Genomic DNA, 27,830 nt, shown 5'->3' with positions numbered 1-27,830 from the left:
TTTGATAACGAGATGCTAATCATGAAGGAAAATAACCGATAGTTATTAAGACCTGGTCTTTTATGTAAGTCTGAATGATGAAAAAATCGTTTAGCTTAACGCCTATACCCTTGCTTTCAGTTAATCTTTTATTATTTTCCCAATCTTTATTTCGGTTAGTTGTATAAAATGTTAAGGATTGGTTCTGTTGTCATCATTTTGTATGTTTAATGGTTAGTTCAGTGGTCTGTGACTACCACCAGTGCTCCTTTTGGAAATTTAGAAATGAAAATTTCTTTATCATGCTCTCTATTCTTTGCCATATTCACGCTGGAATAGTTCAGTAAAGCATATGTGAGGGATTGGAGATGTCTGAATGTAAGGCAACAATCTCTCAATCAGATTTCCTTAGTATTTTAGAATTTCAGAATTAAATAGGTGATCTCCAAGGTGTCTTACTTCTGACATCTGCATTATCTAACGCTTTATAGATGTTTAATTTACATTTACCCAAGTTGTTGGGGTTTTTATTTGCTTTTTTGGCATGTGTGTGCTTTTGTTTTGCTTTGTTTCAAATTCTGTGAAGATCTCTGCAAATACAGAGCAGCAGGTGATGCTGTATGGTCAGTGTAGTCAAGGAAGTTGACTGCTACCTCAGGAAGAAATGTGTCTTTCACCTAGACGTCACTACAGTTTGTCTCCTGTTTTTATGTTTCATCTACATCTACTTGAAGTTTTATTTTCCCAGCTCACTTCCAGTGCTTATTTACCCAAAGAGAAAATCTCACTATAAAAGTCACAAGAAAAGATAAATTAGGTAGTAAATAAATCGGGACATATCCTTTACTTCTGACTCAGGTTTATTGGAAGACTGGCAGCTTCTTGAGAGCTCTGTCCATGTCAGGAGAGGGGAACTTCAAAATGAATAGAAAACCCTAGCCAGAAATTGCAGAAGACGCATTAACGTTGTGTAACCATCTTCAGGTCACTCCACTATAACATCAGGAATGTTTTAAAAGCATTGGAAAGTTGAATAATTTGACAGTCTCTCAACAAACAAAAGGGGCTCAGTAGTGGTAAAAGCCATGAAAATAATGTATCTAATCTGCATAACTGGTCAGCTCCTGGTGGTTTTGAGCTCACCAGAGAGATAGAGAAAGCTGTGGCTGGGTAGTATGGTTCAGAAAGAAAGAGACGGTAAGGAACTGTATTTATGTAGGCCTAGTATTGAGTGTAAATTCTCCATGGCATCTAAATTGATAATTCTCTTAGGTAGTCCTCAAATCAATGAAGAACCTATGCTGCACAGTTATAATGAAGATCTTGCTCACTGCAGGCGCAGTGACATTAGAGATGTCAAAATCCAGGTGGAGTTGTATCTGGAGAGCGAGTAGGGAAAGGATGTCAGACTTCAGCATCCATTGGTTTTTGGGTTTTGTGTCTATTTTTTTTCTATATAGTGCATTCCGTGTGAAAATTTTGTTGTACTGGATCTTTGGTCTTGAAATGCAAAAAAAAAGAAATAGCTTCTAGGCTCACAAAAATTTTTTATTTACTAAAGAACAGCAAACTGCGTCTGAAGGTCGGCCTGTCCTGCACTCCAACAGATTGGAGGTGATGTTATGAATGTTTGTGCACATTCATAAGAGAATGAGAACAGAAACATGAGGTTTTTCTCTGACATTTAATATGAAGTGCATTCTGGTGGTATTTGTATAGGTAAATTAATTATTCTAAGACCTCTGAAGAAACCCTTTTAGAGTGATGATAATCCAGCTATATTTATGTGCAGTTTGCTTGGAGTTGAAAGTAGATGATCTTTAAAGTCCCTTCCAACCCCAGACATTCTATGATTCTATTACATCCTAATGCTTTCTTTACTTGTTTTAATTTAACAGCACCATGTGTTATTTCCTATAGCCCTCTACCTAATATATAGTTTTCTTTTGGGTGAATTGGCACTATCGTGCATTTTGAGGGAAAGATATTTTACATCTGTCCTTTATTTGTGTTTGGTTTGCATTCATTGTCCTGAAGATCAGATTCTTGAAGTTGCTACAGTTAGAGACAGAAGAGATGAGTTGCCCAATTTAAGCTTTTAAATGTTTTATTCATTTTTGTTTTTTAACTGAGAAATATTTGTAAACTTAGATCAATTTGAAAGTCCTTTTCCCTCATTTTAGGCTTGTGTACATGAATAATTTTCAGCCCATGGTTTTTGTTTACTGATGCAAAATTTCTCGACAAATTTTCCACTAAGCTACCATTAGGATATGTTTTCTGTGCAAAAGTGTTTCCGTGGGAGAAACCATTATAGATTTAATTAATTTTCAGTAGGAAGTGTGAAGTTAGATATTAAGTGCAATCAACATCTTGAACCATTTTTTATGAGATAGGTAGGTAGTTCACAGTATGTTGAAAATGCAGCACTGAAGAATTATGAGTGTCTAAGGAGTAATTATTAAATCAGTAATTCATTTGATGCCTGAGGTTCAGCAGCTTGTCCTCACTCTAACTGAAGTACAGAAATTGAATTATTTACTGTTTAAAAAAAAATAAATCAAAACCTGAACCCTAAGATATGGGGAGGGACTACTGGAAGTGTCCATTCTGCACTTAGCCATTCTTTAGTGATTTCAAATGAAATTTAAATGCTGTGTAATTTTTGTAATGTTTACATATACATGTAAGCAAATCAATATCTTTTGGACTAGATGGTCTTTGGAGGTCGATTCCAACTGACTTTTTCTTGATGAAAAATGTTGACTCCATGCGTTGGAAGGTACATCATAAAGATATGGTACTATGGCCTGAATTGAAGGTGTTAAAAGCTGCTGTAAGCAGATGGTGATGAGGCTCAGCACTGGAGAAAAGCAACTCCCTGGACAAAGCCTTTCATAGGATCACAGTCCTGTGAGATTCAAGGTGTAGGGTCTGTCCAGTGCCTCTGCAGCACTCTTAAGGAGAATGAAAATGTGTCCCTCTGAGAAGATTAGATTCCTAACTTCCCAGGGAATTTGGGAAAGGGTAAGCAATCTTCAGTTGGTTGAACCGCCTTTTCCCTTATTAGAGATGAATGTTTTGTTTTAATCTTTTTTTCCATATGTATTTTGTTAAGAAAAACTGATGAAATGGAAGTCATAACCAAGGTGGAAAATAGTATTTCAGGAGAAAAGTGGTATTTTTTTTTTTCCACCATTTTTAATGTTCTGGTAAGGCAAAAACAAGACAAACAAAAAAAAAGAAAACAAACAAACAAAAAGAAACAAACAAAGAAAAAAAAACAAACCACATACACACAAAAACAAAAACTCATGTCTTGGCTACTTAAAAGAAACAGAAATGAACCACACGCAAACACGCATGGGATTCAACAGATTAAGGATGGTGGATGTTCTTTTGCTTTCTCGGGGAGTTGATATTTCAACAGGCACAGTGCTGTATTGTTGGGATTCAGCAGTTCTGTCCACAACACCAGGTGAGAATTCCAGAAAAGCTTCTGTTCTGCATGAAATTGGCATAGGCCCACACTGTCCAAATAGAAGACCTCTCCTGGTTCCACTGCTATTGGTCCAAACTAAAGATGACTAGAGATGCAGTGTAAACATTTTCTGATTATCAAACAAAAGGAGCCAACCAATTGCAGCTATGCTATCTGGAGGAAGGCAATTTTGACTTCGTTTCACTCATCACAGTCTAATGCAGAGAGCAAAAGACCGTAATATGGCATGTTGTCACCAGCTGCAAGTCTTTCACGGCCTTTTGCTTTGCCTTACCATTTCAAAAGAGTGGCTACTTCACACTTGTTATGCTTAAATCCCACATTAATTTCAGACTCCAACATGCAGCTTTAAAATATAAGGTTGTGTACTGTGACTGTATGCTTCTTTGATTAAATACTACTGGGAATGGTTGCCTGCCTGTGTTTTCAACAGTATCTTCTAAAGTTTGAGTTCAGAGGATCTGACTCATATAACAATTTAATGCATGACTTGTGGGAGATTATAAAATGATAGGGAGGGAGAGAAAAGTAAGCTTCTATTTCCCAGTGTCATTATGGGCAGCTGAAATTAAGATGGCAGCTCTGAAAGTAATGCCTCCTATTTTATAATGTTGCACCATGACATCAGAGGCAGTTGTTGGTGGTATGGCAGTAGAGGTTGAACCTTCTTGCCATTCATCAACGCTTACTGAATGTTGATGGAGGCCAATCAGTGGAAGTGTGCACAGTGAGATGTGGGTGGTGCATTTCAGCAGTGGTAAAAGTGGGTCACCTATGCAGGTACAGATTTTTATGGGCATGGCCTGCAGGCTCTTGTTCATTGCTACCAAAAATGAACAGCTAATGGTGGTGACTGTGTTGTAAGATAATGTGTTGTAGCTGAGAATTTGCTGAATCAAATACTGTTATTGTGGTTTTCCATGGAAATGAATTGGAGACATTACTTTTGGGGTGTTCTACACAGGTGTAGAAAAACAGTCATGGTTTCTATTACTGTATCAACCCAAACTCCCTTAGAAAAAGAAAAAAAAAGTTCCCCCAAATATCTTTGCAACCAATGCACTGAAACAGGTTTTTATGATTCTGTTGACACTCAGCCTCTGGGTATACCTTTAAGAATTTCTAATTTCATTTGAAAATTAACACTAAAGGCTATTAATCAGTATTTGTGAATTGTTTTTGTTCCCTTCTAATAGGTAACAGAACATTATTACATTCTATCCTGAGTTTTAAGTAGTCTGTTAAGGAAGAAGCCTGAGTACTGGGCTGCCTGGAGGAGATTAATTTTAGATATAATATTAGACGGGGAAAAATAACACTTTCTTTTTTTAATGTGAAAATAGTCCATAAAAGTCTTTTTTTAATTTCAAAAGAATGAGTCATGCTCTGATTTATAAAATGTACCCAAGTTTCTAATGAGGTTGAATATGAGAATCTGCTACAGTTATGTGTGATATTAGATGAAATAATATGTAATAAATTGCCAAGTTGTAGTGGTTTAACCCATCAGGCAGCTTAGCAGCACACAGCTGTTGGCTCACTCCTCCTGGAGTGAGATAAGGAATAGAATCAGATACAAAATAGAACTCATGGGTTGAGATAAAAACTCTTCAGTAAGACAGAAAAGGAAAATGGAAAGGCCCAGCTCCACTGCAGGTGTGCACCCATCACTCAGCAACAGCCAAACATCAGTATGGTATTAACAGTGTCTCAGCTGAAACCAGGACAAAAGTCATCCAAAATACTTTCAGTATCATATTTCTTGGAAGATGAAGTGTATGGGAATTGCTGGACCACTGCCTCAACCCTTGGTTGAGCATCAGGTGAGGAGGTGTGGCTAACCAAGGGAGCTCATGTGCAAGCAATACACCAAGTGACTGGATACACCCTAGGTTTACCCCTTCTCACTCTCATTTAAGAGTTAGCAGCTGAGAGAGCAGCATCTCTATCTGGTGGCTGTATCCTAGAGATGGCACCAGCCTTTGGAAGGGGTGAGCTACCTTCTTCTCTATTGCTTTCTAAACTATGTTTTAACAAATGCTTTTGTAAGTGTGCTCCCAGTCCTAGTAGAAGGAGCTGTTGTGGCTTTCCAGTGCCCCGCGTTAGTTATCAGGCTGTTTATCACGTGTGATGTTTTCACTTAACGGGCGTTTGATGAGTTTAATTGCTTAATGGAATAAATGCTAGTTCTAAGTGTTTAGCTATATGCTCACATGTACATATATACATTTAAGAATATATACTTTGTCAACCCATGCTGTGCAGGATCTGGCAGCAGAATCTCTGGGGCTACCTTAATTTGCTGTTAGAGATGGTGCTTCAAAGGCTTTGTTCTGAAGGTGGCAGGAATTCAGTTGCCTTCTTTGTCTGCAGTTTATTAACCCGAGAAGATGCCGATTGCCTCAAGTCAGCCTGTTGTAGATTAAATACTTGGTGTAAGTTTCTGCAGTGCCCTGGGATGCAGCATTACAGTTCCTACTGCTGGGCTGTGTGTACAAGGTGTGTGTCAAGCGACGGAGCATTCTGTAACAGATCAGGTGGAAATGGAGAAGCATATGTTAAGTGGAGGATGACTTTAATATACAGTTCATAAGTAACCAACTTATTTAAATGGCAGATTGAGGAGTTGTGAGGAGACTTTCAGGGCTGCTCTTCAGAACTTAGAAGACTGTTCTTCCTATGTCCTCTGTGTCTCTGAATGAGAGGAAAAAAAAAAAGACTATCTACCAGCAGGTTACTTTATTATTTTTCTTCAATGTTATTAACTATAAATTAGCAAAGTAACTCATCAGACTGTGTACAATTGGCTCAACAAAGATCAAAAATTGTGTTCCGCTATAGTCTTTATATACAAATTTAGTGTTGTTGTTAAATTTACTTCTATTTGTGCCATTTCCAGGTAGATTGTGTAATGCAAGCAGAATGCCTTAAAATGTCTGATATTGTAAACAAATACCTACAAGAGAAATAATCATAGAATTATTGGTTTTTTTTTTATGCTTGTTGGTTCTTTACATGCATATAGCACACTACTGGTTGATTTTTCTTTTTTTTTTCTTTTTTTTTTTTTTTTCAGTGTCTCATTTTGGCTCTCCTGCATAAGAGAGCTGGTTTGTCTTTCACACAGTTTTGAAATTGGCCCCTTCTGCATATTTTATTTCATTGGATAAATTCAAACACTGGAGGGTATTAATGCAAAGCTTTTGTACAAGCTTCAGTCAGAATATTTCTGACCTGAAGAAATTGATGTTTTCACTGATGTTTTCCTCTTTAATTTTATATTTTATGACAGACTAAAGCCTGTGGTTTGCATGGTTTTCATTGATCTTAAATATGCACTCCGGCAGAGCAAGCAATTGTTTTCTTCAAAATGGATGCATAAATGTAAAAATAAGATCCTGATTTAACTAAAAAAAAATAAAAGCTATCAGGTAACAAATAATGCCTTAAATGTTGTAAGATGTAATGATTTTACTTTTTAAGTTCTCACTTTGTACCAAGGCAGACACTCTGTATTTTAAAAATATGTACAAGGTTAGCAGTACCACAAAGGTCTTCATTTGGCTTTTTGAAGCTCGTACGTGTTCACATTTCTTGCTGAAAATTGCCTTTTCAGCCAATGACTGACACTTCTAAGTGCATGATGGCCAGAAGGTGGTTGAAAGACCTGTGTTTCAAGAAATAGATGTTTGCTTTATAAACATAGTGGACAGTGAAGGATAAGAAGCATAATAGGAAACTTACTCATCAATAAAATAATAAGAAACAAATAAAGCTTGAACTTTATAATGTGAACTTGACTCTAAAATTACCAGCTCTGTGGAAGCTTATTATGTGGTGAGTATTAGTATACCCTCAATGTGGTAGTAGAGGCCTTTTTTTTTTTTTTTTTTTTTTTTTAAGGAATAATGTATCATTCACTATCAGAAGCCTTCTCAGGATTTCAAAGAAATTACTACAATTTTTTGTTCATGTAGAAGTGAGTTGAATACAGAATCAGAAGTTTTTTTCAGCACTTACTTGTTTTCCTAGCAACATAATGAAAGAAGAGAACCACGGGCTTGAATTATTGTCTTGTTTCCTGGTTACCTCATCCAGCTGTACTAAACAGTGATAGCATTAAAAAAAAAAACAAAAAAACAAAAAAAAAACCACCAGTATGTAGTTCTATTAGCAAATAGACAGAATGCTATTGGTAACCTATGGTATTAAACTGCAGTTTCAAATGGAAAGATAAAACCCTCAAAATTAAATACCCTAATTAAACTTTATGTAACATAAAGGAAAAATGTACCTTTTTTCAAGGAAAATGTCTTAGAGGTATGCCTTTAATGTAGTGTGTTAATGTAAATAATGTAATACAAAAAAAATCCAGGTAGTAAATGGTAGACGGCTTCTGTATATGAAAATGCAAGGTATCCCATCCTTGTCCTAGTACTTAATTTAGGCAGAGTGACTGTCTAAAGCAGGAGGAAGAAGAATATAACTTTTTCTTAGTACTTTATTTATCTACTTGAAATTAATTCCAAACTGGATAAAATCTGGCATATGCATTTAAACTCCAAGAAGTCCTACACCACTAGACAAGACTTGGAAAAATGCCTCAAGGTATTTATATTACCATTACAGGAAATAAATACAGAACTTCAGTTTGTGGTGTTTTTGTTCTGAAGAGGACTGTAAAATTGAAGTGAAAGTAGAGCAAGCAATTTGCTCTGCACTATTGCTGTAGAGTAATGTGAATATAATGGTTTTCTTACTTTCAGGAAAAAACAATGCATGGCATGACTTTTATTTCTGGGAAAGAGCTTACGAGTGAGTTATGTAGAAGCAGTTGTTAGTACGTGTTTTAATTATACATCAGCTTTGATTTAGTAATACACTTCAAGGTAGCTCTGCATATACATATTGTACAGGCAATTATACAGTTCAAGTTTGACAATGAAATGAGAGAATTAGCACAGTGGGACTCTTATAATTTAATTTGTGGAAACCTGTGGCAGTCAGGAACTTAATATTTATATGTCCAACAAAATACAGGATAAAGAACTTAACCATATATTCTGATCTTAGGATAATTCTAGCAAAATAATAATTTCAAATATAATTTGTCAGTAACAGGCCTTTGGTTCATATGCACGTCCATGTCAGAAGGCCCCTCTGCTGCCATTCGTCACACAGGAACAAAATGTAATGGAATATAGGCATGAAGGTTCAACCTCTGTCGTCCCACCAACATCTGCCTCTGGTGTTATGGGCCATCATCATAAAATAGGAGGCATTACTTCTGGAGAAGCCACTGTGTGTAGACATAATGTTTTGGTTTTGTTTTACTTTCTCATTTTAATTTGGGTAGGTTGTTTTGAGGGAAACCCTTGGTTTCTTTGTTAAGTGTCTGGGTTTTTCATGAATACAGTACTCAGCATCTTCAGTCCTACCCTTTATAAAGAATTATCTGGCTGTTTAGTTTCTAACTAGAATAAGGATCCTGTTACAGATCTCGTTTGAGTAATTTTTTCCTACTTTAATTGTTGACTCTAGGCACAAATGCAAGACTAAAAAGGAAAATAACCATATTGCTTAATAATATGAACGTGAAACAAAGAGTAGTGATGATTCAGAGAGTCTCCCCATGCTCCTATGGGAAGTCCTTTTCCTGTCCTAGCCCTGTCATTTATGATGGCCGTAGTCCACATGATTGCAAGACTGCCTGGGGCTGATTCTCTGCTGCAGACCTTGCTGTCTTTAGCCCAGAAGTATCTCAATGGCCCTTATACAGCAAGATATAGTTATGAATAAGTAGATATACATATAGTCAGAGATACACGTGTATGTGTGATCACTTCTTATAGACACAAACACACAAAGACTGCTCCAAAAATAATGCCTCCTATTTTATCATGATTGCCCATGATGTCAGAGGTGTATTTTAGTTGCATGCAATAGAAGTCAAACCTTCCTCCACCCCTTTCCCTTTCCTCCCCTTCCTCCCCTTCCCCCCTCCAGTATTCTGTTACATTTTGTTGCTGTGTGACAAATTGCATGGAAAAGGCAGTCTAATAAAATGATACCTGACATGGAAGTGCATATGAAGCAAAGATGAGTCATTGAACACACCTTTCTACACTCCATGTGGAAAAAAATGGCATCCACTGATGTTCAGCAAGTGTTGATGAACACTTACGGAGATTATCGAGTCCAGAGAGGGGGGTGGTCAATGGCTCAATGTCTGAATGGAAATTGGTGTCCCCAAGGAGGCGATGCTGGGGCTAATGCTCTTTAATATCATCATCAGTGAGATTCACAGTGTGGTTGATTGCACACCAGCAAGTTTGCTGATGACACTAAGCCATGGGACACCAGGGAGATGGAATGCCAGGGGGACCAATAGAGGCTGAACAGTGGGCCCAGGTGAACCTCATGAGGTTCAATAAATCCAAGTACACCTAGGCTGGTGCAACCCCCATTACTAATACAAACTGGGGAATGAAGGAATTGAGTGCAGCTCTGCTAAAAAAAACCTGGGGTAGTGGTGGTGGGAAGCTGGGTATGATCTGGCACTGTGCACTCACAGCCAGAAAGCCAGCAGTATCTTGTGCTGCATCAAAAGCAGCGTGACCAGCAGGTCAAGAGAGGTCAAACTCTGAGCAGTCAGACCTCACCTGGAGCACTGCGTCCAGATGTGGAGTCATCAGTATAGGAGAGATGTAGACCTGTTGGAGTGCATCCAGAGGAGGGCCAAAAAAGTGATCTATGGAATAGAACACTTTTCCTGTGAGGACAAGCTGAGAGAGCTGGGGGCTGTGAGGCCTGAAGAAGAGAAGGCTGCAAATGGAATGATCTGAGAGCAGCCTGTCAGTAACTAAAGGGGAGCTACAGGGAAGAAGGCGACAGCCTCTTTATCAGGGTCTGTGGAGCTAGGACAAGGGGAAATGGCTTCAAGCTCAAAGAAGGTAGATTTAGGTTAGATATAAGGAAAAAAAAAAAACAACAACCTTCTACAGTGAGGGTGGTGAGGCACTGCAACAGGTTACCTAGTGATGTGGTGGATGCTCCATCCCTGGAGGCTTTCAGAGCGAGGCTGGATCAGGCCCTGGACAACCTGATGTAGCTGTGGTGTCCCTGTTGACTGCAGGGGAGTTGGACTAGATGGCCCTCAGTGGGCCTTTCCAGCTCTAAGGAGTCTATAATTCTATGGATGTGAGCACAGTGAGGTGTGGGTGGTTTTTCTGCAGTGCTGTTACAACAGCAGTGCTGCTCTCTGCTGGTGCAGGTTTTTCTGAGTGCAGCATACGGGCTTGTCGTTTGTGAAAACGCTAAGCTAATTGTGGTGATGTGTTGGGAAATACTTTTTTGTAGCTAAGAATTTGTTTTATTAAGTAGTGCTATTGTGCTCTTTGTTGTAGTTTTCATGGAAATAAATGGGAGGCATTACCTATGTAATTACGCCTACATGGTTAGTGTGACCTACATCTTTACACATACACATATTTAAAATTTACAAGTATTTACCGACATAAACTATTTTTACCTTTATACGTAGGAAATACAGATAAAAATTTTCACCTATTTAAGCACATTTATAAAAGTGTATGCATTTAAATGGCTTACAAATTGATAATAAACTTCATGACTGAAGTGTGAACGTGAATAGAAAGAAAAATAAAAAAAAATGTGCAGTCTTGAAACTTAACAAGTCTGCAGAACAAATCCTGACCTGTGTGAGCTGGAGTGAGTCGAAGAGAGGGCAAGGAGGATGCCACAGGGAATGGGGATAATGGTTTGGGAATGCTTGTGGTTCAAGAGTAGTCTGTTGTCAATCTTCCCAAGAGGTTCTGCCTTACCAAGCCTTGGACAGTATCCCTGTGGCAGCCCCTGGGCTTTGTGCTGTATGGTGCTCGCTGTTCATTTATCAGTGCTGCTGTTGAGCATCTTGAAAAACTGTCTTTGGTTATTTCAGAGGAGTGCTCTGGCTTAACCTAGCCAAGCCATTAAATTCTGTTTAAAAATGGGTAGACGTGAGTTTTCCCTTTGAGAAAGGTTTTGTGACACTTAACCAGTTCTGGACACATGTTTTTAACAGGAATTGATCATGTTGGGATCACTGAAACTTGTGTCTTCCCTTTTGAGAACATGAGCTGTGAATACTAATGTATCACTTACCTGAAAAATGGTGATAATAATTGCACACCATCCTATCCCTTTTTGCTTATGTTGGAGTCTGTCTACATTTTCAGCTCTATGTGGAGATTATGGTCTCCCTTATGCTACACATTCATCTCTTCTGACAGTGCAGATTCACATCTGAATGTCTTTTGGCTACTGTGGTGGAAATCGTAACCTATTTTTACACCTGAAGAGAGTGAGTAACAGCCTCAGTAGTTTATGATATTGTTATATGAGTGAGCTTTCTAAATAGACTTGTTACCTTTCTCCATTTATCTGGAGTGTGTCTTTTAAAAGGTGATTAGTAGCCTGCAGGAGACAGAGCCCATGCTCCCAGTTCTCCCAGAACATGAATGGCGACTCCACTCCTATCTATCTAATTTTCTTTCTCTTAACACTCCCAGTAAGTGTTTTCTCTGTGTTCTTTGCATTTAGGGGAGGCTGTTTCTCAGCATAGTGGTGGCTTCCCTCCTTTGTGTTTGTTTAGATGTTGTACTAAGGGATATGGTTTAGTGGGGGTGATGCCTTCAAAGTCTCTCACAATCAGTACATTTCTTCCTGCTTGTATGGTCACCTCTGTAGGTAGCAGTGCTGTTCCTGCAGCTCTGCAGCACTGGTGTTGTTAATGTCTTTCCCCTGTAAAAACGCTTTTCTAAACCCTTTATAGCAAACTGGCTGGCCACAGAAGCAATTGTCAAAGTGCAACAAACTGCATGTGTATCTTCCAGAGGCTTGGGCAGCTGTAATTTGTCACTTGTTTATAGCTGCTTTATCAGGGTGCTAAACACCTTCTGAGCTTTTGTGGAAGCATTTTTTGACAAATAGGGCAAGTTAGCACAGCGCTCTAACAGTGTTGCAAAACTCGCATTTCTAATGTTTCTTTCACTACTAGGGATTCCTCAATTATTTAATTTCAATATTTTAAGAGACCATTTCTCTTGTTGCTTTTCTTCCTTTTTGTTTTATTATGGGAAGAAGGTAAGTTCTTTTTGAAGATCTCACTAACCTTTAAATCTCTCTCTTTTTTTTTTTTTTTTTTTTTTAAGCAGTGTATGGATTCACCTAAGAGAGTGGGGATCTACAGCATCTATACATGGTGGCCCATCCAATGTAGGACGTGGCTTAACATTCTACTTTTCACGTTAGCTTTAGTGAAATTCTCAGATCTCAGCTGGAAAGAAATGATGTATCGGTTGCTATTGTTGCAAATATCTTCATCCTACCTTCTTCATTTTCTCCTTCCTACTCTCAGGGTTTTTTTTCAATGTTATTGACTAATACATTACTTCTGATTGTATTTGCATCACCTTTAGACCTGATGTCCAATTCTCCTTACATGCTTTTCCTAAACTAAATAAGGAAGAGCTGCGCTTAGTCTGCAGCCAAAATTGAGTAACTGACATAGTGATGTCATATTTCCACTTATGTTTGTTGGAGGGTGGAAACTCGTATTTCTTTTTGTTGTAGCTTCGGGCCACAGCGGTTTTTTATTTCTCGTATTTATGCTGTTTTATCATAACCAGTTAACTTTGTCTCTTTCTTTAATGGGATAAATTAAAAATGCTAGTTTAAAGCTTTAGAATATTAAATATTTAATCACTATTTTTTTTGTTAGTTCAGTTTGAAATTAATGCAGAAACTTTTTACAATAGGAGACTTTTGGATATTGTTCAAGTAGTGTTGTTTAGAGAAAGATCTGTTGTTTTTATAAAGATTTGTCTGTCTTATGACTCACAATTTTTAGTTAAGATTTCCAAGAGCATAAAATGTCAAAATTTCACTCAATTTATACGAAGATGCTTCTGAAATATGTGCCCACTGGTATATTATGAGGAATATTAAATTTATTGACAGCAGAGGATGTATATAGCACATTGACTGTGATTTCAAAGTGTTTAATCTAGTCTGTAGTTTATGTGCACTTCATGTTCATGTCAGACTAGCAAGGTGGATTCAGTAGAAGAGGATAACTCACTCTGACAGTTACTTATTACAGTCCAGGACTGGTGGCCCAGCTTCCACATGGAGCAATTTTCTATTGACTCTGGTCTGCAGATGGGCTACAGAAGTCACTGTAAACTGTTAGATCAGCAAATTCATCTGTTATGAACTCTCAAAGAACTCCCTACTCTCAAAGAAGTTACAGTCTAGCCAATTAGAGCTAACAGTCAAAGTTTCATTTATTGGCTTGGTGCTTTTTGCTAAATTCTACTGCATAATCTGTATGAATCCACATGGCTTTACTGATCTGTGTAGCATTACCTCTGCTGTTCTAAAAAAACATTATAAAGTTTTATTTATCCTTATTTATTCTTAGTACCTAATTCCTATTGGAATAAGGAATATGTCTGAAGACAACAGCTCGTATTCGCATAAGATGTTCATTGAGGTCACCCCTGGAGAACTGAGGTATTGCAGGATGTACTTCACTCATTGCTTATCACGTTGAGTAAATCCATAAGGCAGGTATTTTTCATAAGTATTCACTAAAAAAATATCCAAAGTAAAGCATGGTTAGCAAAGGGAAAGCCTCTAGGCTGAGGGATCCTTCCCCTCTTGCGTTTACACTTGCTGTGATTCAAAAATGGAGTGACAGAGCTCCACACAACAGATGGACACCCAGTGAACTTTCAAGTTCCAGCAGTTCCAAAATAAGATTTAGAGAGATTTGGAGATCTTGTTATTTCATTTGTGTTTGGACTTAAGAATTGTAACTATTGGACTTTTATTTTTAGAGAAATGAGTTTTCCATGTCATCACGAAATTTAGGGTGTGATAGCTTAGGAATAAAAGACCAGATTTGAAAACTGATTGTAAAAATAATGGCATGACAGTGTTTCATTCAACAGAGGTTGCAAAAATGGAGCATTATACTCTCTGAAATCTATGATAATGTGCCATATCATCCAATTACCTGTTCATGCAATTAGAATTTCCCCTTACAATAGATATTGTAAGTAAATCTATCCACTGCTGTGGTTCAGAGTATGTCTACTAATTTCAGTTTGCATATTCCTCTACTGTAGCTGACGAGTATCAGCCAAGCCAGAGGGGTATGAACTAGCATCAGGTGATATTAATCTAAGAATATCTTGTGAATATTCACTCTTCAGAATAAGATGAAATTGCTCTCCTCTGGGCTTCTTTGCCAAGAGTTTTTGAACACTGTGCTACTTGTAGCAAAGAAGGGACCGGATGTAAAATAGAAATGCATAAATAGGAGTATAATTAATACTATTTTGCCTCAAAGCCAAATATTAACATACTAAAACAGTATAAAAAAAATGACATGTAGCTTGTAAATGTTATGGCTTAGCAAGGCACAGTATATGCATATTTCATATGCTTAGGTGAGAGATGTGAACATCAAAGATGCATGTATATTTTAGGTACACAAAAGAGGCAGTGAGAAAACAGCTAGTTGTAAAATAAAACAAGATAAGCACAAGGGACTACAAATACACAGGACATCCTGTGTATTTCAACAAAAAGTTGAAATGTCTAAAGCACTACAAAATAAGTAGTATCGGGAGCAATTGAGTATCCCCTCTTGGGAGGCATAAAGCTAGGTAACATAAAACAGCAGGGATCAAGAAAGGAAATAGAATAGCATGCTGCAATTCTGATTACTGTCAGAGAGCTCCCATGCTCTCATCCTGATCTCATACACCTAAGACAACCAGGAATCGCAAACCATCAATGTAATCTGCATGACATTATCTGTGTGATACCATGTACTCACACCTAATTTAGATTGTGTTTAAGAGGAGTCATTTTCTATATGTAGCGATGTTTAATAATTTTAAGTACTGTTAATTGAAAAGTATAAGAACTAGTCATTAAACAAAATATGTTGTTAATAAATGATTTTTAGAAGTTCAAATCTGGCTGAGCTCTTGGTTCTCTGAACGTACCATGGTGTTCTGCAATTTCTTAACTTATATTCATGCATTTGTGTGTTCACGTGGCTGTATTTGTATAAATACATTTATAAACACAGTCACATGGTGCATGTACCTGTTCACCCATCAAGGTGGATGTCCCAGTTTGATTAAGCAGATATTATAGGAGACTGTACAGTACCTTGGCAAAAATCAAACTCAAAATCTCCACAACCTATTGAAGATGCTAATAGGTTGTCTTATAAAGGACAACTCCCAGCTGTCTCTATAACCCTAAATGCAGCCCACTTGATTTCATGGCCTTGCATGGGCCAAGTTATCTCAGGCAGCCTGTTTCAAGCAATCCTCATTCATTGTTGGTAGCTCTTCTCTTCAGAATCCTACATTAAGCTCATGAATCTGGGAGACCATAAGAGTGATTGGAAGATGAAATCAGTCAATACCACTTCCTTATCTGTTAATGAACTATTACTGCATCCAATATTTCTTAGGTATGTTATAAAAGCAGAAGATGAACTGTTCTGAACTTGCAAATGAACATTACAAAACATATGCAAATATGAGAGTACTAATTTTATAGTTACTTGAGTCTCCAAGAAAGTCTGCAGGTGCAGCACCGAATTTGGAGGTTCAGGAACTGCAGATTCATGAGCTTACATGCAGTGAGATTCTGGAGTACCTTTAACTGACTTACATAATAAAGACTTCTCTGTGAAAATGCATTTGAGCTGAAGTAGTGAATTCCCACACTGGAATAGATAGTCCTTTCACCTTTCCTTTAGTCTTGTGGCTGCGACTTCTCTTTTTGACTTTTGCTTCAGTCTGACTCAGTTTGCTAAAATAATTTAATTTTGCCAGATGAGAAGAAACAAATAGTTATATAGCTGATATTTATAGTAAGGGAAGAAACTGACCTCTTTTAGTTGTACTGATCTATTAGATCAACAGAAATGCAATAAGCAACTTTGTCTTTAGTACCCCAAGTTGCATCTATAGGCTGTGTGCAGCCAAACAGGAAAATTCCACCATGTAACAAAACAAGTTTTAAGTAATTAGTTTTATACACAAATGTTTGTAAATGTCATTATTTCAGCCATGTTAGCTCTTCTTGAATGGTTAGTCAACTGTTTAGAAAGGCTGTAACTTAAATGAGACGTAGAAGGCTTTTAAGTGCCACATTTTGCAGCATGTCTGTAAGTACTGCAGCTACAATCTAAAAATACTCATTGTATTGTAAACACCACTGCATCATTTGTTAAAACATGAATTAATGAAGTCCATAGATTTTTCCACTGCATTAGGCAATACTTGACTATACCAGAGAGAACTCTACTGAGAATTCTGCAGCAATCATTTATGTTTTTTCAATAGCAGCTTTACCTCCCTCTTCTGTTCTTTGTTGTGGAAGTTGGTATTTTTCAATGTCAGCACCCTCCCCTAAAGTCAAATCCACGCCCTCTGGTTTTGCTTCTGTTTGAACTTTGTGGAATGGTCTTTTGAGTGTATATATTAATTGCATTAATTCTGCCTTGTACTTTGTCATCTACATAAAAATGATAATGATGCAGTTCTCTACACAATTGATAAATTCATGTAGAATTCATGACCAAAATAGCCAAAGCATTATCTTTTCATTCCAGTAGAAGACTAAGCACCCACTCAGCTGAGTGTCTTCAGCGGGCATTCAGCTTCTCTGGGCAACCGGTCCAGTGCCTTACCACCTTCTCAGCGAAAAATTTTCCCCTAAAATCTGATCTAAATCTCTCCTCTTTCACTTTAAAAGCCATTCCCCGTTGTTCTGTCACTATTTATCCATGCAAAAACCTCAGTCCCTCTCCTGTTCATAAGCTCCCTTTAAGTACTGGAAAGCTGCAGTGTTTTCCTGGAGTTTTTTTCTCCTGCTGGCTGAACAAGCCCCCTCACTCAGCTTGATGTTATGTACAAACTTGCTGAGGGTCACTCAGTTTCACTGTCTGTGTCACTGATAAAGGTGCTGAAGAGCACTAGTCCCAAGATGGACTCTTGGGGACACCAGTCGTGGCCAGCCACCCAGACCTAGAGTCACTGACCACAACACTCTGACTGTGACCATCCTACCAACTCTTTGTCCTTGAAACTCTTATCTGCCTAACTTAGAGATAAGGATGTGGTGCAGGATCCTGTCAAAGGCCCAGTCAAATCCTAGGTAGATGATGTCACCTTTCTTTTGCAACTCCATCATAGTGGACTGCCAGTTTTGTCAGGCACAATCTGCCCTGTGTGCAGCCATGCCAGGTCTCAGATCACCTCATTCTTCATGTGCCATAACATAGCTTCTACGAGGATCTGCTCCATCATCTTCCCAGGCACAGGTGTGAGGCTCATTGGCCTGTAGTTCCTCAATCTTCATGTCACCCTTTCCTAAAAATGAAAACATTGTTTCCCTTTTTCCAGAGTTCCAGGCTTAGCAACATCAGCCAGTTCTTTCAGGGCCCTGGAGGTTTTTCTTACTGGTCTCTCTGACACATTGCTTAAGGCACAAAGGGTTTTTTTTTTTTCTCCCATCTGTAAAATCTGGACTAGCTGTATATACATACAGGTAGGCATGTTTTAGGCATTAAGACAGATAGTGAAACCCTCAGAAATGCATTTAACCCCACCTTCTATCATTTGCAGCTGGTACATGGGAATGCAGAACTGAATAAAGCTCTGCCCAGTTTCTACACATCTGTGCAAATTGATGTGCTTTCACTTTCATATCACTACAAAAATGCGATACCATAATAAAACTTGTATTTTTCATATGGGTTCCAAAATTTGGTTAGATTCCCTTGTTCCTCGTTTCAGAGTTTTATGAGTACTGTGAGCTGTTAAGTCAAACGTTACCAACAAACTCTGTGCATTGTGGAACTATTTTATAAGGATGTAATATTTGTGAAGTGAATCTCTAGTGACACATTTGAAAATACAAGCTGGAATTACTACTGTAACTTCACACTTAAAATAATTTATATAACATAAAATTATTTGTTTTTCCTATGGAAGGTATATCTGGGAAAAACTAATAAATAATAAAAAGTTGTGACTGGATTGAGCAACAAAGTTTTAATGGTCTACTGCACAGATGAAGATCAGAACAACTAACTGCACTGCTCTTGCTAAAGAATGCCCAGGTTTTCTCCCTAAGGTGGTTAAATAACAAATCGCACTTAACTATTTAGAAGATTCTGCCATCTAGTGATTGGACTTGCTGTTTGAACATTCTGCGTGTCCCTTCAGCTGACATTGATGGTTGGACTTATGATGATGATCTTAGTGTTTTTTTCTAACCTTAATTAATCCGTTATTCTATGATCCTAAGACATCCTCTACACCTGTGAGCAGCTCATTCTGATGTTAACTTCATAAACATAATTGCTTTTCCTAGTTGGAAATCGTTTAATGTCTATCCAGCTTTTATCTGCTATGATTATTGATAGAAAGTCAAATTCAGAATATTTTATATGTTTATTTATTTCCTGAGTAATAATCTCTGGGAATGTAAGCAGTGGCTCTCTGCTGCACCTTTAACCTGTCTTGTTCTTATTATGATTTAAAATGCTTCTTTACAAGGATAGCTCTTGACAAACAGGTAGCAATATTAGACTACTAACATAACTGTAGTGTGTTATTCTTTCCCCTATTATGTGTTCAAGTAAGAAAGTACATAACATACTCTTTTGGATGACCATCCACTCTCCATTTACAGCATTTTTTTTCCCCCCATTTACAGCATATTACATAACAAGTTCTGTTGTCCAACTTTCAAACATTTCTAAAAAAATAATTTTCACCTCTGATTTTTTTTTTTTAATGTTTTAGGCTCAAAAATCAATAACATCAGCACCAGATTTGTGTCTTTTGATGATAGATTGGGAGATGAAGCAATTCTCTTCTTACAGATATTTCTTGCTTTGCTGTTGTGGCCCCTAAGAAAAAAATGACTTTGATCCATATTTTCTGCTAAATGAAGACGCCTAACAGACTGGACCCACCTTTTGTAATTTGTAGATTAAAACAGATCAGAAAAAGTACTCCTGTTCTTTTTTATTTGACAGCTGTATTTACAATTGTTATTATTATAAAAATTACTTTAAAGAAGTCTTGACAACTCTGTCTTGATTTTCTAAGTGCTAAAATGGACTCTTGGAAATGATGTCTCACTTACTGCAATCAGTGTTACGTCTGTTTTATGACAGATGAACAGCTGTAGACAATAGGAATGCACAGAGAAGCAGCATCTATTTTAAACCAAACCTCACCTGATTTCTTAAGACAGTGTGATGATGTCTGGCTATTGCACTGTTGTTTTTCCTAAAGCAAAAAGTGAGGATGCAGAGCAAGCTTGATCCAGTGATTTTAGGTCTACTGAATGTGGGCTGCCTTGCTCACTCCTCATTTTTCAGCAGGATTTTCCTGGCTTCTTGGCTGTTTCAGTGACAACATTTCTTCCTCCAACTCCTTTGCTGTGTATTCTGCCCTAATACTGGATTTAGATGAGTGCCCTTCTGTGCTGTGTGACACATGTAACTATTAGGGCAGGGGTGTCCAACCTTTTGTCTTACCTGGGCCACACTGTGTGAAAAGGAATTGTCTAGGGCTGCATATATGAAGGCTGCTCCAAAAGTAATGCTGCCTAATTATCTCCATGGAAACTACAGTAAATATGAAAAGCACAATATTGCAACTTAATGGAGCAGACTCTCGGCCACAAAGCACTTCTCAGCATAGTCACCCTCATTTGTTGTGCATTTTCACCAACAACAAACAAGAGCCTGTGTGCTGCACTCAGAAAAATCTGCACCAGCAGATGTGTCCAGCTGTTGCCACTGCTGAAATGCACCACACATGTTGTATAATCAATGAATATTAAGATGTTATAATTACAAAATAAACAAGAGAGTTTGGCAAAGCAGATAATGATAACAGAAAGAGAATAGACAGAAAGCTTACCCCTATCCTGGGCTCACTTACAAAACTACAGCAGAGCAGATCTCCAGAAAAGATGCTTCCCTACTGGTAGCCAGCTCTTAAATAGGTCTAGGAGGGGTTGAGCCAGGCAGCACAGGTGAATTACCTTCACCTGTGCTCCTGTGGCTGACTCATTGCTCACCTCAGGTGATCGATCAGAGGTTCAGTCCATGACTCAGCAGTTCCCATACACGTGTCTTTACTGTGTTCTCATCTGCTGTTTGATTCCCATCAACGTTCAGCAACTATTGATACTTGTCAGATGGGGTCACTTTTTCTGCTTGGAGGAATTCAGTGTCATGAATTTTCTTCATATGCAATTCCATGTCAGATGCTTTTCTGTCAGAACTGCCCCTCTGCTGCCATTTATCACACAGCAACAACATGGAACAGGATATTGGTGAGAAAGTGCCATCCCACCTGTATCCACCTCTGATATTGTGGGCCAACATCATAAAATTGGAGACATTACTTTTGGATCAGCCACCATCTAATATATACTTCATCTATATAAGTAATAATACTTATTTTAATTTTTAATGTTTGTTATCAAAACATAAAAATGAGAACAGCAAGACCATCAAACTGGTGGATTATGTGGCCCGATTTCTGTGACACTAACACATCAGGCTGGTTTGGTGGCAGTGAATGCAATTCATAGTGAGTTCTCAAGGGATCTCATCAGAGATTTTTGATGAAATTTTACCCTTCCTGTACTTCATCCTTGACGATAATTGTTCACAAATGTGCATATTGCCAAAAGCAATGGCATGACTAAAGCGTGACTGTGAAGTGGGGGATGGACATGCCTGTCTTAGGGCTTTGCTCTTGTTGATGTGAGATGTTGACTGAGAACTGTCAAAATAATAAAGTGCCCTTGAAAGAAGCAGGAATCATATTTGTTTTTAGCCTGTGAAACTAAACAAGCATACTGAAATGAGGCAAGTATTTTAATCGCAGACTTTTACTGCAAGGAAAGTCAAAAGAAAGCACTCTGAATTAGAAATATGCGGTAGTTTCTGGGGAAGAGTGCATGTGGCATTATTGTTTGATTTTCCAAGAGTTGACCCCATCCTCTGAAATCTCTCATTGTGACTACTTCAAATGTGAAATGGTTTGCAAACAGCAGTGGTGATGCACCGCGTGGTTTAATGGTATTATTAAGACTGTTATTTCAGAAAATGAACGCTTGGGAGGAATAAAGTCTCTCATCTGGGTCCCAGGGGTGATGAAATTGAGACTGGCATGGGTAAAATAACCCATAAAAGGCAATGGCAACACAGCACAACTGCAGTACCTTGAGAGGGGCCCACTGAAGAGCTTCTTAGCAATGGTAGTGCAAATGTCTCCATACCATAATATACAGCATCTGAGGAAAGCCAGACAAAACAAAATAAACCTAAATAATGCTAGGGCATAAAGCTGATATATATAGCACTGCAAACAGAAACAGCATCAGTAGCATGATTTGTGTGAAACTCTCTAGCACTGAACAATGTATTGTTAACATAATTTACGAGCAGACTGTCAGGCTACTCATATCTTATTTGCTTAAAGGTCATTTTTTGCATACATGCATCATTACAGGTGGGTATTCATGTTGCTTGTAATAATAAAAGCGCACTCTTTCCGTGATATTTTTGGGTTTCTCCTCCGGTATTGGTATTTGTTCAATGAAAAGTACTTGCTAATCCTGAAACAGTATTCACAGTGAACGTACACATGCATACGATTTGTTCCAAATCCTTTATCAAAAATCAATCCTTCTTCTTCCTACTTGAGTTTTAGATTGCAAACATGACAGGGATTACTCAGTCAGAAGTATTTGAGCTTGTTCATATACAGAGATATTTGTTCAGCTTGCTTAGGTGTTCAGGTTGATTCAGTGATGGTCGTTATTTTTCTCAGCCCTTATAAAGACTTATACAATTGTGGAAAATAAAGTGTTGAAAATAGCTCTTTATAGTCATGGCTTAATGATTATGGCTGACTGTCAAATCAACAGAGAAATGTTTAATAGGTACAGGTCAATTGAGTGAGACTGAGTTTTTTAAAAGCAATACTAATTAGTAAGCTGTCAGCTCTTTTCGAGTACAGATCAGCCAATATTCCTTAACCTACTCATCCCTTCTGTCTTTTTTCCCAGCCATATTTGTACCCTCTAGACCAGTCAACAGTATTGCCACTGGTAGCAAGAAGTCACAGCTTTTTTACTGATTTTGTTAAGATTCCAGACTGAACATTGTCAGGATTTTTCTTTTCCTTTTTCTTCCTGTCTTTCCCTTTCCTTTTTTTTTTTTTTTTTTTTCTTTTTCTTTTTTTTTTTCTCTTTTCCTCTTTTTCATTTTCCTTATTATTTTTATATTTTCTTAATTCTGTTTCTCTTTCTCTTTTTTGTCTTTACTTTTTTCCTTTCCTTTCTTCCTCCTTCTCTCCTTCTTTCTTTGCACTAATACTAATTCCTGCTAGATTTCACTTGTAGCAGGAATATAAGCTGACTTTCATTTTCATCTATGGACAAGATTTTAAAACATTTGCACTTCAACTTCAGACCTTCTGCTTCAGTAATACCAAGAAAGCTATAGCAAGAAGAATTAGAGACAGATATTTCAGCAGCCTGACAATATATGTTATTTAGTAGAATTTGAGAGAATTTTTATATTCTTTCACAGCAGATTTACTCTCACTCTTTAACTTAGAATGTAATTTGTGTTGAGTTCCTTGATATAACTGAAAAATGAAGCAGTGAATGAGGTGTTTGTGCTGTAAGAGTCAAAATGTCAGGCGTTTGTTTCCAACATAATTGATATGTTCTATCACAAGTGTATTCCAAAGACAGTTTACATGTTCCACATACCTTATAGTGTAAACAGCGTGGGATATGTCAAAATGAGAATTGGGAGAGCTGAAAAGTGTTAGCATGAAATACAGGATTTTTTACTATGCAATTTGATATAGAATATACATTCCAGGGAAAGGTACATTGTTTTGTACACTAATGGTACACTGAAAAATATTAAGTAACTATGGCAAAGAAGAGAGGGAGAGTTTCAGACATAAAGTAAGAAGCTGTTTATTAACCAGCATGAAACAGTGAGTGCTGTCAGAAATGACTGACATTCTTTGCCACATGCCATTAACACACCAAGACTCTGCCACTCTGGGATCACAACAGAAATCTCAGAAGAATAAACGCTCTTCTGGAAGCAGAGTGGGAGGATAATTAATAAAATTACTGGAAGAGCAAACAGTTGGAGGGTAGTATTGCTAAATGAGAATCTGACACTACGGGGTTGTCAGTTTTTTTTTTTCATGGAAAACAGTAATCCTAATTATACACTCCTATTTTTATTCCCTACTCAGTTAAAAGTACAATGAAATATTCTTGATTCAGATTATGGTGGGAGGAATTTAGGTAATTGTAAATATCCTGCAAAGCATAATAAATGATTTGAGATGGATATTGTAGAAGATAAATTAAATATGGAGGTGAAGAGCTGGAGATCCCAAGTTTTTTTGCTATCACTCATGTGCAAAGCTATTTCAGAGTCAGTATGTAGGTTGAAAAATAATGGTTTTGCATGATGTTTTTAATGGGCTTAGCTGCTGTTTTAGTTTTTTTCATACTGACTCTTTGGTATAAGATCTCAGATACTGGCAATATTGCAAAAGTGTGATGTCTCTGAAATAGGTGCTATTGACTTGAGGGAAAAGAACAAAAGAAAACAGAACAATTGAAAGAAATTCTCATTTCTTAGAGATAAGTGTTTTTTTTCCCCCCAAAATTAGAAAGGCTCTACAATATTTCTATAAAGCTTGATGTATCTCTGTTTTATTTGCTTGAATTTTCTACTTGACATGCCTATTAAGTCTCTGTTTGCAGTGTTAATTTCACTGTTGTGATACCTTGTCTCTGAATATATAATCTAGAAAGCAGCAACAAAGATAGTTCATTTAGTAGAAGTGATAGTAGACTCACAAATGTGTACGTTTTAGGTCAGATTGTTTCTCTAAGGAAATGTATAACATTTTATCTGAAGTATAATAATGCTTAATGCTCATAACAGCTATGTTCATGTGTGCAACTATATGTACACATAGAAAATGCTGGAAATTAGGCTGTATTTAAGCTACGTGTTATGTCAAAGAAAACTTGGGATCCTGGATAGGATTGGGATCCTGGATAGGATTCTATTATAAAACCTTTTAATGTAGAGCTTACCTTTAATGTAAATTTAGCTTGCTGGTAATTTAAAATACCAAGAGATTGACAGGCAAAATATTTCATACCTGTGTATGTGTAAAATAAAGTGTTCTCAGACCAGCTGGAAATTAGATGTATGTTTGCAAGAGGGCATCACTTTAAGATAATATATGCAAATTGTATTAACTTAATCTTTAGGTGAGTTTTACAGCTGTCTCAATCGTATCATAATCCAATGTCAAGTAGGAAGAAAGATGAATTATATCCCACTTCTTTCTTTACTTTCATGACCTCAGATTTTGATATGCATTTCATATTCAGTAAATTTTCAGGTGGAAAATTATCTGTGATGAGGACAGTGTTATCTCAGGAGTGCTTAGAGTATCTTGTATTGGCAGCTCACCACAGGAGTTCTCAGACACATTTTAGCGAAGCTACCACCATGATTTTTTTATATTGCAAACTATTAAAAGACTAGGCTACTAAAAATAATACAATTCAAGCATCTGATTTCAGCCGTAGACACAAATTATGTTCTTAGCAATGTTCAGGAAAGCGATGATGGTGATCTGCTAAGCAGAGGCTGGAGGAATCCATCAGGCTGTCAGATGTAGCATAAGATTATGCATCTGAGAGGAAATAGTGTAGATTATGTTTGGGACTGAAGACGATACAAAAAGGGAGTGCTCTGTAATGTAGAGACAATGACATATAAGTATAAACTGTGATGTATAGTTGGTAGAGTATAAACTTCAAGGACAAGACTATAACAAAGACATCGGACCAGGAAGACTGCAGGCACTTGGAGTATTGTGTTTGGTTTTGGGCTTCTCACTACAAAAACGATACTGAGTTGCTTGAGTGTGTGAAGGGAAGAGCAGAAAAGCTGGTGAAAGACTAGGAAGCAAGAAAGAGTAATGAAGCATTAGAACAGATTTCTCAGGAAAGGGATGCTGTTGCTCTCCCTAGAGCACTGTGAGACGTGTGGACATGACACTAACAGACGTGGTTGAGTGACGGGACTTGGTAGGTTAGATTGATTGTTGGACTTCATGGTCCTGGATGGTTTTTTCTAACCTAAATGATTCTGTAATTCTGCTCTATAATAGCGAAAGATAAAGTTGAAGGTACGTAGTTCTACTGCTTGCAGTTCAAGGATGAAGTTGAAATATGGTCTAAAAACCCTAATTCTAGGAAATGTACATACCTATGAAAGTCTAGCTTATACGAGACAAAACAATTAGGTGAACTGATCTGTAAACATGAGAAGGAGGTATCTGATGACAGATGATAACATCTCTTAGAAGAAATATGATAAGCATTATCTAGGAGATTAAGACAGGCAGAAAAACTGGAAAACTTGTGAGGGATGGCAGACCCTTCAATTGATGAGTTTATTAGAAGCAGTGAAAGGGTAGAAACAATGCAAGAAAAGAATATTTGTTTTGGAAAGAATTTGTGGCTAAAATTTAAGGGAGGATCTACAGAGTAGAATTTCAAGGTCTGTCATGCACTCCAAGAATCACAAAGATGAGTTTGTTATCTAAAAATGTTGCCTAGTAAGTATGGACCAAGACCTGCAAAACATGCCAGAGCAGCATGCCAGAGACAGAGAGGACATTTTATTACTTCTACTTTTAACATGCAGATTAATTTGATCAGTTATTGTGTTTTTTTGTTTTTTTTTTTTGATTTGTAGTGGATTCGTAGTGGATGCTTTGTTAATGCTTTTGCCTTCTTAAAACAAAACAAAACAGAACACTTTTAAAAGCATTTTGATTTAGTACAAGCCAAAGTTAAATTAAAAAATTTAGTAACCCCAAATAAGCCAGCTTTAATATTTTAGTTTCTTTTGCCTTATGGGACATTGGATTCATCATCACTTCATGCTGCACTAGAAAGATCAGCCCATACATAACAATGAGCAATTCTGTAACCCAGAATAGAGATGTGGTTGTTGTTGTTGCTAAGTTTCATGTTTTCTTAGAATGTTTAATAAGAAGTACTGAAAAGTGCAATGTGTGCTAAGAGTGTTTCAAAGAATACATTAAATATTATTGTATTTTTAATGAAATATCAAACATTTTTACTGGATCAAATTTTAATAGAAATTGCCACACCTGTGAAGAGTATGTCATTGAATCTGTAATCAACCACTGGTATGTACTCAATTGTTCAGGAGGCCAGCTGCTGTTTGGGTAATTTTCTTGAAACTGAGAAATCAAAGTTATAATCTTGTGTGCTATTTAGTTTAATGCAGAGGGAATTAGAAATAAACTCAGAGTGAAGTACTTAACCAAATATGACATTCACATAGCATGAATCTGTTCTTTAAATGAAACGGTTAATTTAATGGAAATTTCATAAATAAGAGTGTGTCAGTATGTTCTTTCAAATAACTCCATGGTTTGTTCTACTGAGACATAGCTGCTGCTGCCTCTGCTCTCTCTTTTCCTTTGACTGTATCAAAGAAAATGTGGTAGCTGCAAAGAAGGAAAAATCAATAACAGTGGTCCTTTTAGTATAAGTGAGCCAACTCCTTATTTCCAAGCTTCTTTTCTGGTTCTGCTAGGTTTTATTCTTCTGAGATGTAAGAATAAGGCACTTACGATTAAGAAATGCAATAGTTACAACATTTTGTAGTTTAAACTTCAGTATTTTGATCAAATGCTTGCTTCTATTTTATTGCTGGTAAATAGTAAACTTTTGTGGTTCTTTATGATTCTACATGAAGATAATGTTCTTGTGAACTATCGTACCTTCTGAAAAAGGAGATTATTTTCATTCCTAGTGTGAAACAAAATTACTGTTAAAGACCTCTCAGTAAAAATAGAATCATAGCTAAAGTCAGGAAGTTATTTATCATGCATTGCATTAAATCTTCAGAGAGAATTTCAGACAACAAATTTGTAATTGTTGAAATTGGGATTCAGCCAGGACACAAGGTTAACAAGCTAATTCCTCAAAGGGGTGTTTAGGTACGACTGCTACCTTCAATGCATATGCTTTGCATTTGGTCGGAAAGAGGGTCCTCAGAAATAACAGAAGTTTCTTAAACATTGCTGATACCTCTTTCAGAACTGAGTTG

General features: G+C 37.2%; 1 long non-coding RNA gene across 1 annotated transcript; it reads right to left on the bottom strand.

The window, feature by feature from the left end:
* Positions 1-17,199: 17,199 nt before the first annotated feature.
* Positions 17,200-20,559, bottom strand: LOC128072200 (uncharacterized). The gene is made up of 3 exons (XR_008202170.1): positions 20,521-20,559; positions 20,133-20,222; positions 17,200-17,949 (listed from the first exon to the last, which is right to left on the bottom strand). It is a non-coding gene; the product is annotated as an uncharacterized LOC128072200 (long non-coding RNA).
* Positions 20,560-27,830: the final 7,271 nt, after the last annotated feature.

The sequence above is a fragment of the Tympanuchus pallidicinctus genome, unplaced genomic scaffold (assembly GCF_026119805.1).
Source record: "Tympanuchus pallidicinctus isolate F22 unplaced genomic scaffold, pur_lepc_1.0 scaffold7, whole genome shotgun sequence".
Classification (NCBI taxonomy): domain Eukaryota; kingdom Metazoa; phylum Chordata; class Aves; order Galliformes; family Phasianidae; genus Tympanuchus; species Tympanuchus pallidicinctus.
This window is presented reverse-complemented; position numbering and strand designations above follow the sequence as displayed.